The sequence below is a fragment of the Protopterus annectens genome, chromosome 4.part1, assembly GCF_019279795.1.
Source record: "Protopterus annectens isolate FY-2018-M chromosome 4.part1, PAN1.0, whole genome shotgun sequence".
Classification (NCBI taxonomy): Eukaryota; Metazoa; Chordata; order Ceratodontiformes; family Protopteridae; genus Protopterus; species Protopterus annectens.
Window position 1 is genome coordinate 650,668,823 of NC_056734.1, and position 14,951 is coordinate 650,683,773.

The window sequence follows — 14,951 nt, forward strand, 5'->3', positions numbered from 1 at the left end:
TGTTTATGAAGTTAATTTGCCTTCAGATAGATGCTACTGATGTATTATTTTAATTAATTAATGATTGTCTTAATTCTCCTATATTTAAATCTAATTAGATGAGAGCTGTTCTATTAAAGCTAAATTACATATAGGTAAGATATATAGTTCTGAAAGTGGACAGTTAAGACTAATAATCTTAGTTATTAGGATATACGGGGCATTGCTGAAGCTTATAGGTCCATAGGCTCTTAGGTAAGTGCTAGGCTAGCTGCTCTTGTGGACCATTTTAAGCCTAGCCAGTTTCCCTTTTTGTGCTCAAAATACCCTATCCCTTTTAGTTATAGACTGGCCTTACCTATCCCATGGTCAGTAATTATATATTACCCCTAATGAGAATAACTGAGATCATATCATAGATCATTTGAGGGGATCGATCCTTGAGATAAATTATTTAGGAGCTGCCTCTGTCCATTAGTAGTACAGGGTCAGTTCTGAGGTAAATTTTCTGTTTCCCATCCATAGATCTAAACTGTACTTGAAAATGCACAAGAATGATCTTTGTTTTATATGGATAGGGAGTCAGATATACTGTCCCTTCAAACCATTGTGTTGATGTTGCAGAATAGGTTTAGTTCCATAGACATAGTGTTTCTGATGCTATTTGATGATGGTGTGCAGTAAATCCAACAGTAATGGGTTAAAGGGTGCCTTGTCTGCTAGACACAGGTCACATCTTATTAGTCTGCAGGTTACCAAGTATGGTGACATGGCTTTGAGTTGGTCCGTGTAGGACATGTAGTTTAGGTCTTGTTTCCTTTTAGTAAGGTATATCTGTGGGCATTCAACAACTGTTGCATGTTCCTGGACAGATACATACCAAAAGGGGCATTATACCCAATGACTGGCCTAATGAGGGCTGAGTAAAGGGGACAATGACATCACTAGATCTAGACACAATCCTTTTGTTTATAAACTGTGCAATATAGAAGAACTTTCATGCAACAACAGATATATGTTGGTCAAAAGTAAGGTCGCTGTCCACTTGAGTTCCCAAATCTAGAACAACTGGGTCAACTCTTAGGGGCTTATTGTTAATGTAGTAGTTTCCTGGGATAGATGACTTTCCATAAGATACAATAATGCATTTTTTGGCATTTAGTTTCAGACTATGATTTAGACAGCAGTTATTTATTTGAGATAAACCTTCCTGCAGGATGCCTAAGTCATTTGGGAATTCAATGACTTCTCCTAGCTTGCAGTCATCAGCAATCCCTGCCTGATAGAACCCTTTGATGTTGGCTTTTACTTCAGAAAAGCAGATGTCAAAAAGGAGAGGCCCCCTCACAGAACTGTGGGGGGCTCCACTGGGGACTGGCCTCTTTATGAAGGTAACATCTTCTATTTTGATTATGCGAATGCTATCTTTGAGCCAGTTTGCAATCCATTGGATGACAGAGGGTTTTTTTCCAGCTTATTTAGCTTTCCTGCTATGCCAGAGCGTGGAATTATGTCAAATGTTTTGGCCAGGTTGAGGTATGTGGTGTATACCATCTTGCCTTTATCCGTTGCTTTGGTGACCTTTCCAGAAAAGTCCACCTAGCATGACATACTCTTGATGAATCCAAACTGAGATGGGTCCAGTGTTTGGAGGTACCGTATGTCCACATTGATTAATTCCATGATAAGTCTTTCCATGGCTTTGCATATGAGGCTGCTCAGACTTATGGGTATGTAATTGCCTGGGTCTGTGGAAAGTCTTTTCTTATGCAGAGGAATGACTGCAGCTGTTCTCTATTTGCTTGGTTCAAAACCAGTATGGAGGCTGAGACTGAACAGTGTTGTTAGGGATGTGGCTAAATCATGCTTCATGCTATTTAAGATGCATGCAGGGATATTGTCAGGACCCATTTTTACAGTATTCTATGCTTTTTATAGCACTTTAAGACTTGGTCTTGTGTGATAGACAGAGGTGAGCAAATTTCAGGTATATCTAGAAGGGCAGATGGAGAGGAGAGAGGGGTAAAATCACAGCTAAATTTATTGGCCAGTAAGTTCACTATATATATCTTCACCCTCAGTGTAGGTAACATTATTCACAATCAGTTCAGTGCATTGCTGCATTGTGCTTTTGAGATTATGAATATAACTAAGAAAAGCCTTGTGATTGTCTTTGGCTTGGGTAGTTATTTTAGCCTCAAATTTAGCTTTCATTGATTTTATTAAGCTCCTGAGTTGCTTGCTTATTTCAGTGGCAAGGGATCTAACATTCTGGGAATTACCCTTGTAACTTTTGATCAAAATTATTTTCCTTTTATTATAAAGCCTGTTGAGGTTTCACCATGTGGATTTGGGTCTGGATTTGCCCTACACTTATTCCTGCAGGTTACAGCTGCATCTATGCAGCTGTTTACATGCTGGTATAGAGTGGTAGTGCATAGTTCTGCATATTCAATGGAGTTAACTGGATTTGGTGGAGGTGAGCAATTTTCAGGTATATCTTGAGGGGCAGATGGAGAGGAGAGAGGGGTAAAGTCAAAGCTAAATTTATTGGTCAGTAGGTTTGATATACATCGGTTTGGGGTTAGCATAACAGTTAAGGTATTTGCATCACAGATGCAAAGTACAGGGTTTGATTCTTACCTTTGAAAGAAAAATTGGCTATGCTTAAAATGACCAACAAGGGCAGCTTGTCTATGAACCTAATATATAAACCAGAAAACTGTCTAGCACTACAAAGCACAATAAAATATTATTCTCAGCCATGGGACTATGCTTTCAAAATAAATCCATTAAAGGGTTGAGAAGGTTGCCATAATCGTTAAGGTGTTTACCTTCCACACAGAACATACAGGGATTGATCCTCACCTTTCAAGGAAATCAGCTAAGCTTAAAATAGCCCACAAGGAGAGCTAGCCTAGTATTTACCCATTAACCTATTTCAAGCTTGCCAATGTTTCACTTAGTGTAGGTAGTTTGTCTTAAAGACAGTTATAAATGTACCTTGGGTGGAAGGGATTGCTAGTTTCAGTTTTATTTTAAAGAAAACTGCTTTATGGTCAGCCCTAACAGTGATGAAGATACACAGGGATGGTACAATATATGGATCTATATTAGTTTGCTGAAAGATATTTTCAGTGAACACCTATTCATCTACATCTAACCTTCAAGAATCACTTCTGCAAGTTACAGAATTTTCCCAGGGCAATGAAACAATTGTCCTGCAGCACAATGGAACCCACAATGCACTAAATAAAACCCACCCCACACTCCCCTTGACTATATATACCAACACCAAGATTGCACTACTGTGGGGAAAAGGGCAACATTGTGTAGTTCCAGCTACTTCATTGCCCTGGAAAAATTCCTTGAATCACAGAAGTGATGTTTGATGGTTAGGTGGATAAAAAGAGTATTCACTGAAAATATCTTTCGGTGAACTAATGTAGACAAGCAAGATAAGCCTATATTAGTAAGGAAAAGATCCAAAATGTTATTCCCTAGTGGGTAGTCTGACTAATTATTCCAGGGCATTTAAGTTGACAAAGTCCATGAATCTCTTTGCACTAGTGGTGGTGTAGGTTTCCTAATCTGTAGTTGGACAGTACAGATCACCTAGGAAAATGATATTGGGTTTAATACTGAGTGATTCTAGTTCATGTAGATAGGTGTTGTGGCTTTTTTTGTCAAAAAAGTTCTATAGCTAGCTAATACATGGCACAGGACCTTTCTGATGGTTATTTGGACATGAAGAAGATCTACTGCATCATGCTGCTTTACCAGCATTGTGAGTCTTCTCTGAATGTAGTTTGGATTCAGAAGTCCAAGACAGAGCAAGAGAGCAAGGATCATCAGGTCATTCCGAATGGGTCAATATCTCATTTATTTTACTCATTTTGTTGGTTTAATAACCCTGCAAATATGTTCCAACCCCAGAAATATAGAAGGTTTTGTATTGTTTTTCCCAGTGGTGGTCAGTTTATGTCAAAGTACCTAGATGTGTGTGTAATGAGGGATTATCTTCACTTGGTCACTCATCTCACTCTTCTAGAAAGGAGTGTTCCCCAAGTCAGCATTACAAGACTTATCAATCACTAGAGATAATTAAGAGGATGGAAGACAGTCACCTAGTGCTTACTTCAACCTTAGATTTTGATGATTTTTCTTACTTGACACTGTTCCTTTTAAATTATTATTTATTTATGATTTTTCTTACTTGACCCTTTGATTTTTTTAAAAAATATTATTTATTTATAAATCAAAAACTGCTACCCAAATGTGAGAACTCCTGTATAAAAATATGAAAAAATGGTACAAAAAACCAGGAGTACAAAGCGACAGAACAGGATCCACATAGAATGATCTCCGTACTGAACCAAAACGCACAACAAGCAGTATACACTTCACCAGGCTGAGCCAACGTACAAATCAGGCAGTTTTCACTTCACCGTTAAATAAATGCAGTCTCACATATGTAGGCAAAAAGTAATCCTCATTCGATGCAAAAGATAGATTTATTCAACAAGTAAATAAGAAATGGCAAGTGCTTTCACCCAGCTGAGCTTCTTCAAGCCAATATAAAACACTTTTAAAAGAAGCTATTTATACTGTGGAGAGCTGACATCATTTCCTGTATTCCAATTAATTAGTCAACAATTAAAAATGAAAGAACAAGTAGTTCTTAGTCATTGTATGCTCATTAATTAAACATCATAAACACTATAAGACTGATCCAATACCTCTAAAAATATATTAAATCCTAGACCTATGTTAAAAGGCAGGCAAATTAGGATTTAGTTTTAATATATATATAAATATATATATATATATATATATATATATATATATATATATATGTTATTTATTTTGTATATAATAGATTTGCATTATTTATGTATTTTAATAATATTGTCTTGCATCTTTAGTATAGTTATGTTTTTAATATATTTTGTGTTGTTTTATATTGGCTTGAAGAAGCTCAGCCGGGTGAAAGCGCTTGCCATTTCTTATTTACTTGTTGAATAAATCTATCTTTTGCATCGAATGAGGATTACTTTGTGCCTACATATGTGAGACTGCATTTATTTATCGGTGAAGTGAAAACTGCCTGTTTTGTACTTTGGCTCAGCCTGGTGAAGTGTATACTGCTTGGTGTGCGTTTTGGTTCAGTACGGAGATCATTCTATGTGGATCCTGTTCTGTCGCTTTGTACTCCTGTTTTTTGTACCATTGTTTATTATTTATTTATGTTTATGTGTCCTAATTTTAGGGCACTCCTTTATTAATTGGGGAGCCAGCAGAGCAAACATCTGGAAAAGCAATTTGAACAAAGGACTGGATAATTGTTTTTAGGAATTAATTTTGAGGTGATTTCCGGGAATGAGTTGGGAGCAGTTGTTGACAGTTTTGTTTAAAATGATTTTTAAAGTGGGATAGATATGTATTATTATTTTGCATTTAGCTGGGAATTAATTATGTAAAATACCAAAGTATAAACTATTTTCTACTATTTTGAAGGATTTGTCCAATATTAAGCAATAATTGCATGTATTATTAGTAGCCTGATCAACTATCATTCCACACATAATTTGATTTGAGGCAATTAACCCTTTGGATATGGAAAAGACATGTGCATTTTAAATCATAGGGTTGCTTGGTCTGCTCTTCAACTTTGTTTCACAGTGACAATGAGTTACGATCTCACAGTCAGAGATCCTACTTAGTTTTTTAGAAGATGGGTGTACATCTTTTTGTTCTGCCTTGGATTTGTATAATTTAATTTTATCAATGTATTTACAAGATTTAAAATGTGGATATATTACTACTGGCCATGCAAATTAAAAACAGACATTTCAAGTCATTTATTGCTTTGTCGTGGAAGTAAAGAGAGACAGAGACAGATTAAGAAAGAGAAGGGGAAGAGAAACATGGAGAGATTGTGGGTAGGGGGCAGGCTAATTATAGTGTGTTGTCACTGTACAGCCTTCCTCCTATTTCTTCCTCCTATTCCATTCCTTAGCTAAGCCAAGTTACAGGATATGTCAATGAATTGTTAATGACAATGTATGTGGCAACTAGCCAGTTGCTGAGGGGATGTGGTAGGTATGCCACTTAGCTGAAAGAAAAGGTGGCACTGATAAGGCCATCTGTCAGACCACCTACTCAACATAGCCTTTGAATAAAATAAATATTATGCTGTGCAGTGTTATGTGATTATTGTCTTGATAATATGAAATCATACAAGATAATGATTGATCTTTAAATAAGAAGTATATTCTGAAATCTTGCACAACAAAGTCATACATTCAATATAGAAATGGTTACACCATTGTCATGGAGTCCCCTGTAGTTTTTGGGGAAATGTATGGAAGACTGGTGGAGTTTGTAGCCAAATAGCTTTGTCACCTGTACAATGGTCAGAGAAGAGCTCTTGATTGAACCCTGTTTGAAGTTACTGTTTTTCTGCTGTTATTTGGTGGCAGTTTGAACACCACTTCCCAACCTTTTCTCTTTTCAGATGGGCATGCACTGTATTGCCTTCCTTCATGTTCATTCCCCCATTTCCTTCCCTGCTTTAAGCTGAAACTGTAAATGATGCTTCACATGACCAATGGCTAGTTGCCAAGAGGATATGGTGGGTACATCACTTGGCTAGAGGAACGGGTGGCACTTGTAAGGCCATCTGTCGTGCCACCCAGTCAACAGAGCCTTTGAAAAAACAAATATTATGCTGTGTAGTGTTATATGGCTAATGGCTTGATAATATGAAATCGTACAAAATAACATGCTGTGGTGTGTTTTGCTAAGTGGAGTATTTTGAATTCTTACAAGACAAGGTGCTGTGTCCAGTAATACAGTTGTCACAACGTCAAGGTGTAGCCTGTGTATTCTGTGTTGTTTTGGGGGAAGTGCAGGGAGGACAGTATCTGTTATTCATAGCTGAGCTTCAGGGAGCAACCTTCAGCAAACAGTTTAATGTCAGTATCATTTTAGTCTTATTTCTCGTAATATTTTATTGAAACCTAAGAAGATAGGAATTAACGAATAACAACTGCTTTTCTAGGACTGAACAATAGTAAGAATGTTACAGCTCTTAACAGAAATTATGAAAGCTTCTCAGATTGTTACCTTATCTTTTTGCCAGTGCTAGGAATAGGCTTGCATTTCCAGCACTTCATGAATCCTTACTATTCATTAGTGATGCTTGTCTTTGCAGAGCTACTGTGAGTGCTGTCTGGATCCATACTACGTTGTATGTTCCTGGTGCTGTGTCGCTATCTACTTGATGGGTGGTCATGCTCTTGATCATCAAATTTTGCATGTATAACCTTTATTAATAGCAGAAAAAAGGGAAGTGGGGAACTGCTGCTGATTCTGAGAATGGCATCCACTACTTAAATAGTTTTCAACAGGCAAATAAATGTCTGGTAGTTAACTGGTATCAAAGCAATAAACTCTTTAAGATAAAAACTAATCTTTTCAAAATATGATTTATGTTGACATTCATGCAAAATCACATTCCTGTAGTGTGAAATTCCATTTCAATATATACTCCACAAGTATAGTGGCAAGTAAAATTACTGAAAAGGATGGTATAGAAATATGTATGATATGCAGCACTGAGTATATATCCTACCTGAGGGAATCCATATAGCCCCAAAACTCTAGCCATGGCTATAGCAATTTTTCCATATGCATCTCCAATAATACCTTGCAAAGGTGGATATATCTGACAAATGTAATTGGGAGCAGACTTCTTTCCTCCAGATAGCATCCAGAAAACACTTGCAAGTCCTATATCCTCCCAAAGGCAAGTGTCAAATGCTTTAATTCCCAATGTGATGTTTGGCAATATTTGGAAATTTTGATTCAACTCTTCTATGGCAAAAACCATTGTAAGGTGGTACTGGAATGAATCTATAAGAAAGCTAAAAATGTTTATAGAGATGCAGGATTATGAATATCGGCTCTGCAGTATAGTGAGAAATGTTACTACATATTCATTGCACAATTAATTGCTTAATAATGCATAAAGTATTTTGCAACCTGGAGCTGATGTAGTAAAGTTGTGAAGATGTCTTATTGCAAAGTTGGAAATCTAACTGTGAACACAGTCATGTCCTGCTTTAGTTCTCTTGAATTCTAAACAAGAGTCAACTTTTGGAAAGCTGGTTTGAGTTGGATAAAATAACATAGAATATAAAAAATATATTTAATAGTCTGTACAATATGAACAGATATAAGGCAGTCTATATCATAACATCAACAGCTTAGGTTGTCAGATGCAAAGTCATCGACACCTAAGCATCAAAAGCTAAAAACAGTGAACGTCTAAATCTTTGAATTCTTCCCTAGGGAAAGAATTCACTTGGCCATTCACAAACAAAATAAACAAACACACTCATTGCTGATGAGGCCAACAACTGTGGTATCATCTGCAAACTTGTTTATATGATTATAGCTGTACTTGTCAGTGCAGTTGTACATTAGCAGAGTGAATAGCAGAAGGCTCAAAACACAGCCTTGAGGTACATCAATGCTCAAGGTGAAACTATTTCAGGTGTTCTTTCCTGCATATGCTCTTTGTAGCCTTGAACTTAAAGAAGTCCAGAATCCAACTGCAGATTGGAGTGCTGACACCAAGTTGAGTTAGCTTCTCTATCAATTGCTGAGGTATGACTGTGTTGAATGCCAAACTGAAATCAATGAATAACATGCACACATAGCTGTTGTTGTTTTCCAGGTGGTCCAAAGACAGATGGAGTGACAGTGAAATAGTATCTACTGAGGATCCATTTGTTTTGCATGCAAAATGGAGTGGGTCCAACGATGATAGAAGTCTGGATGTTAAGTGGTCTTTGACCAGCCTTTCTATGCACATCATTACTATGAAGGTGAGAGCCACAGGATGGTAGTCATTGAAGTCCTTTGGTGGAGACTTCTTAGGCAAATGTATTAGAGTGGTGTTCTTGAAGCACCTGGAAAGAATGGCTTGTTTCAATGAGGTATTGAATATGTCTGTGAGTACATTTGCAATTGCCCAGCACAGTCTTGTAGGACCTTCCCAGAATGCTATCAGGACCAGCTGCTTTTCTCAGATTTCTCCTCCTCATGAACATCAGTTGAATTTAGGCTGAGCACTTCTTCATTTTGGCTTGTTGAAGCTTTCATTGGTTTTGTGCTGTTTCCTTCTTCAAACCTGCTGAAATATATGTTCAGGTTGTTCAGGTTTTCAGTGTTGTCCTCACACAAAAAAGAAGTGGACTTGTAATCCGTTATGGCCCAAATTCCTTGCCACAGTTGCCTCATGTCCTTTTTGTCAGAGAAGTGATTTTTGAAGTTTCTGACCATATGCCCTTTTCTCCTCTCTCACACCCTTTTTTAGGTTTGTCCTGGCATGCCTGAGCTCATCCTTGTTTCTCTCCTTGAAGGCAGCATTCCTTACATTCAGGAGCTCATATACTCTACTTGTGAGCCAGCATTTCTCGTTGGCCCATGTGATGAAGCACTTGTTGACTGTTACATCATCTACACATTTGAATATGTAACCCAACACAGAGTCTGTGTACTCCTCCAGGTCGGTTTGCTTATTTACAGTGGCTGTCTCTCTGAACGTATTCCAATCTGTGCATTCAAAGCAATCCTGGAGTTCTGATACTGCTCCTTCTGGCTATAACCTTATTTGCTTTTTGGGGGGCTTTCCTCTGATTAGTAATGGTCTGTACAATGGAAATGATATGATGGAGATATGGACTGAGTTGTCCACGTGTGAATGAGGCAATGCCTTGAATGACAGATTAAGACTGGTGTAGACTTTATCCAGTGTGTTCTCACCCCTGGTTGCAAAATCCACATGTTGGTAATAGTGAGGAAGGACTGACTTCAGGTTGGCCTGGTTGAAGATTTTTGTTTTAAGATACTTGCAATGCTAATGTGGCCATTCAAGCCTGGTACTGTGCCAGCATTAGAACTTTAAACTAATTATTTATCTGATCAATAATTGAATAATTGGTTACTTTGTCACTATATAAGCTGGTGCAGTGAATTGTTTTTTGTACTCTGATGAAACCCGCAGGTAATCGAGCGGGTGAAAGCGCTTAGTATTTGTGGAATCTACATTGGTTTTATTACTTGTTTCGTTGTCTTGGTGTGAGCAATAAACTCTTTTGGATGTCCAGGATATCGCCTTGTGTTATTAACATTTACGTTGGTTCTAATGTTCACTTTATCGTGGAAGTGATTCCAGGACACTGAGAGGCTGCTGCTTTACGCTAAGGTACGGAACTTTTAGCAGCGTTGAACCAAAACGTTTTGTGGCAGCAGGGAACTGTGGTTAAGTTACGTTTGGTTAACCTTATTTATTTCGCTGCATCAGTTTTAAATCTCACCTTATTGTGGAAGTGATTTCAAGACACTGAGAGGCAGCTGCATTACGCTAAGGTACGGAACTTTCAGCAGCGTTGATCCAAAACGTTTTGTGGCAACAGGGAACTGTGGTTAAAATCAGGTTTGGTTAACCTAAATTATTTCGCTGCACCAGCATTAGTATTGACTGTGTTCAGTTTTCAGTTTCTACTATATTATGGAAGCACTACTCAAGCAGCACATTGAAGCGACGCATCGCTTAATCACATTACTCCAGGCTAATGGTGTCAACAACAAAACTTTGAACAATGACACTGATTTAAATATTACCATCACCGAATCACAGGAACAATTGTTCACACTACATTCCACACCGGGCAACAGCCCCAACGCTCCGTCGGCCAGTAATGGTTCATCGAACCTACCAAAAGGTGACACAAGAAGGAAGGAAGTAAACCCAAGGTTCGAAAATGTGAATGTGAACGCTGGGGACGGGAGAACATTAAACACACAGAGCCGGAGATGGGAAAACATTAATGTGATACTACAGGCACCATCTTTCAAAAGTATACCGAGGGGTAGTATGCAGGACATGGGTTCCTTGAACGAACAAATCAAAGAATTCGATAAAACGCTTAAACAGTTCAAAACTATCCAGATGGACAATGCCTTTCTGGAGAGATCCCTGGAGTTGGAGCAAGTCCCAAAAGGTTTGAGAATTTTTAAACTGCCTTTTGGTTTTAGTCACAACAGTGTGCTATTTGATGAACTATTAGCCCTTTACGATAAAACAGGGCTAGATTTACTGAAACTGATCATTAAGAACAACAATCAGAGATTGTCAGTACTGAATGAAAAACTTATAGAACTGGACAATAACATTAAAAAAGACTTGTTATTTGAACATAACAAACATAGGATGGACAATATCATAAAGGAGATGGACAATTTTGTCACGAGAGGGCTAGAATATAAGAATAAGAAACTGATAAGAGATAGTAATGACTATGTTTATAAGAGGGCATACCAACATTTTAAAGAATTTAAAACATCTGTACAGCAACATGATAAACTAAATTGTTTGAGGCATGAAGATAGGAACTTTGAAGAGACAAATGTACAAACAACTTCTAATGTTCATAACAACAAAAACTTAAACAAACATGGACATTTTAGTGGCAATGCAACACAAAGGGATGCATATCAAGAGAATGATGTTTTTTTAGAGCAACCCCAATTAAGGAGATTGGAAAGGATAAGAGACAGGTTTCAGGGGGGCGGAGCACAATATCAGAATCAAGGGAGGAAAACATATTTCAGGACAAACTCCCATTATTATTAGATGGTCCAATGAACAATAATGCATTAAACAAGTTTAAGATACTAAACATCAAGGGAACCTCTACATTAAATACAACTGAAATAGGAACAATTAACTATGTTGACTTATCAGGCAGAAACTTGGTGTGGCCTGAAAATGTATGTGATGAGGATTTGGTAGTTTCAAGTGTTATCGAACCACACATTTTTGAATCTGATAGTATGAATCAGGATTTATGTAATGTTATCAACAGCGGTGGCTTTAACATATATAACTACAGTGATTTGAATTTGAACACAAACCATATTTCGTTATTAAAGAGAGGTTTTACATTTGTCCCACAATTCAAAAGTGATATTGGCAAAATTCTCATCAATTTGAAAGTATATGTGAGACTACTTAACTTAAAATTGTTTTTTACAAAAGTAAACACACATGAGGACATGAGAATAGAAACTAAAGCTATTACGCTTAAAAGATCTAGTACATTTTTACCCCCCAGCAACCCGATAATTCAGGTTTATGAATCCCTATGTGAATCACAAATAAGGAGGGAATTAAAGAAAAAATTAGCATTCAAGGACAATTTGACTGAAAATGAAAGGTTTTGTATTTCTGAAGTATGTTCTAACAACAAATACAGAATCATGAAGCCGGACAAGGGGGGAGGAGTTGTCATCATGCTAAAAACAGCATATATTAGTAAAATGAAAACTATGTTGGAAAACGAAGACACATATAGTAAAGTCTCTAAGTATGAGGTACAGAGAGCTTACACAAAAATTGACTGGTTACTATATGAATGTTTGATGGAGAGCATGATCAATAAACAGGAATACGAATTTCTAGTAGTGGAATACCCTATCACTCCAACTATATTCGGCATACCCAAAGTGCACAAGAGTATTCCAAACCCTCCGCTTAGACCTATTGTCTCTGCTAAAAATTCCAAACTTGAAACAATAGCTAGGTATGTAGATGTACACTGTAAGGACATCATTACAACTTTCTCCCATATTATTAAAGACTCATGGCATTGCCTTGAAAAATTGAGAGAATTTAACCAGAAGTACAAAGGAGAAAAGTTTTTTATGATAACTATAGATGTTATCAATCTATTTAGTATCATACCTCACAAAGAAGGTCTCGGGTATTTTGAAACAATTTTGGATAGATACAGTGGATACCACACTGTTAAACGTAAATTACTAGTAGACTTTATGGAAATGATATTAAATAATAATTATGTCATCCTGGAAGGAGAACACTATAAACAATGTACAGGAGTTGCTATGGGGGCCAGATGTGCCCCCATTTATGCTAACTTAGTTTTAGCACTATGGGAGATTGAACAAGTCTTTGAATCATACTTCTGGGAGAAAATTATTTTATATGTGAGATTCTTGGATGACATATTAGTCTTTTGGAAGGGAGAAGAAGGAGAAATACAACAATTTATAAATTTCCTAAACAATAGTACTAGTTTTTTAAAGTTTACTTTTCAAATAAACCATGAGCAATGTGATTACCTAGACATTAGAATGTATAATAAAAACGGTAGGATAGAATCCAACATTTTTCGCAAAAATACTTATTCAAACAGTTACTTACATTATGACAGTAATCATCCCCATTTTCAAAAGAGGAATTTGGTGAAAGGCCAACTAGTTAGACTCTCTCGTATTATCAGCGAAGATCAGAATTTCTCGGAAGAGATTAAACACTTGCAAGACATGTTTGCTGAAAGAGGTTACCCATCAAATCTTTTAGATTCCCTGACTAAGGAAGTTTTGAGAGATAGGGACTCAAAATATAAACCTATAATTATCAGTGGTGAAAACATGAGGCCTAAGGAACATGACTTAAAAAACAAAAAGGATTCATTTATTTTACCATATAATGCAAATTCCAAAGCAATAATAACAATATTAAATGATACATGGAACAGTGTAATAAACAATAATCGGGAACTTAAAGATACACTAGGTTTATACCCGACAGTTACACACAGTAGGGGCATGAATATGAAAGAGATGTTTGAAAGTAGGGTACAAGGTGACATTATATCTAGAATGAAAAAATGTGGATTTTGTAAAAGTTGTAAGTACATTAATGATGGACCTTATTGTACGGTGTACAACTATGGTAAAACACTCAAATGCCCAGGTGTATGTAACTGCAACACAAAATGGGTTATTTATATGGCTAGTTGCATTTCATGTCCAGCATATTACATAGGTAAGACTAAGAGAAAACTAAAGAACAGGATAATGGAGCATGTTAGAGATGTGAAAAATAAAAAAGAAACAAATGCCCTCTACATGCACAGTACCACATGTATTAACTTTAAAAGATTCATCTTTTTTATTATTGATAGAATTTTCAACCCCGGGGAAAAAGAAGGGGACTTGGATAACTTGCTTTTAACCAAAGAATGTTTGTGGCAACTTCGCTGTAATGCTGGCACAGTACCAGGTTTGAATGGCCACATTAGCATTGCAAGTATTTTAAAACAAAAATCTATTAGTGTCTAACTAGAACTTATTATACTTTATTACATTTTTATAACTAGAGTCTAGGGACATTTTTTGTACACACTTTATAACAACTTTTAAACATTTTAAATTTTTAAACTAGAATTAAAAAATTTGTATTACCACAATATATCAAAATTATCATGTAGTTCTGTATTTATGTGCATATTTATTTATACAATTACACATATAACTGCATATTTATATATACATACATTTTTAAATTTAAATATACACAATTATAAATTCATAACTGTATGTTTACATTTATTTTCATTTCATTTCATTTTATTTCATTTTAAATGTATACAAATAATAATAACAAACAGTACATAATTATGGTTATATTTAAACAATCAATTCACATTTATATATATATAATTATTTATTTATTTATTATATTTATGGTAGTGAACCTCCTATTTACAAATCTTATTAATATAATAGCCCTTAAATTAAACTACAAATAAACAATGAAATATTACATACACTCCTTTGATAATTCCTGGCATTTGAGTCAGATTAACTTTATTAACATGACTATTACTAACTCTGTTTTTTACTACCAATTACGAGTTTTTAGAAAGTACACCAAGTGTTCATTATTATATACTTGTCAGTGTTTAACATTTTAAGTTCCTCAAGAAGTATAAAACATGAGTATTTTGATTTTATTTTATTTTATTTTATTTTATTTCAATTACATTTTATTTATTGCTTTAACGCACAATTAGAACTTTAAACTAATTATT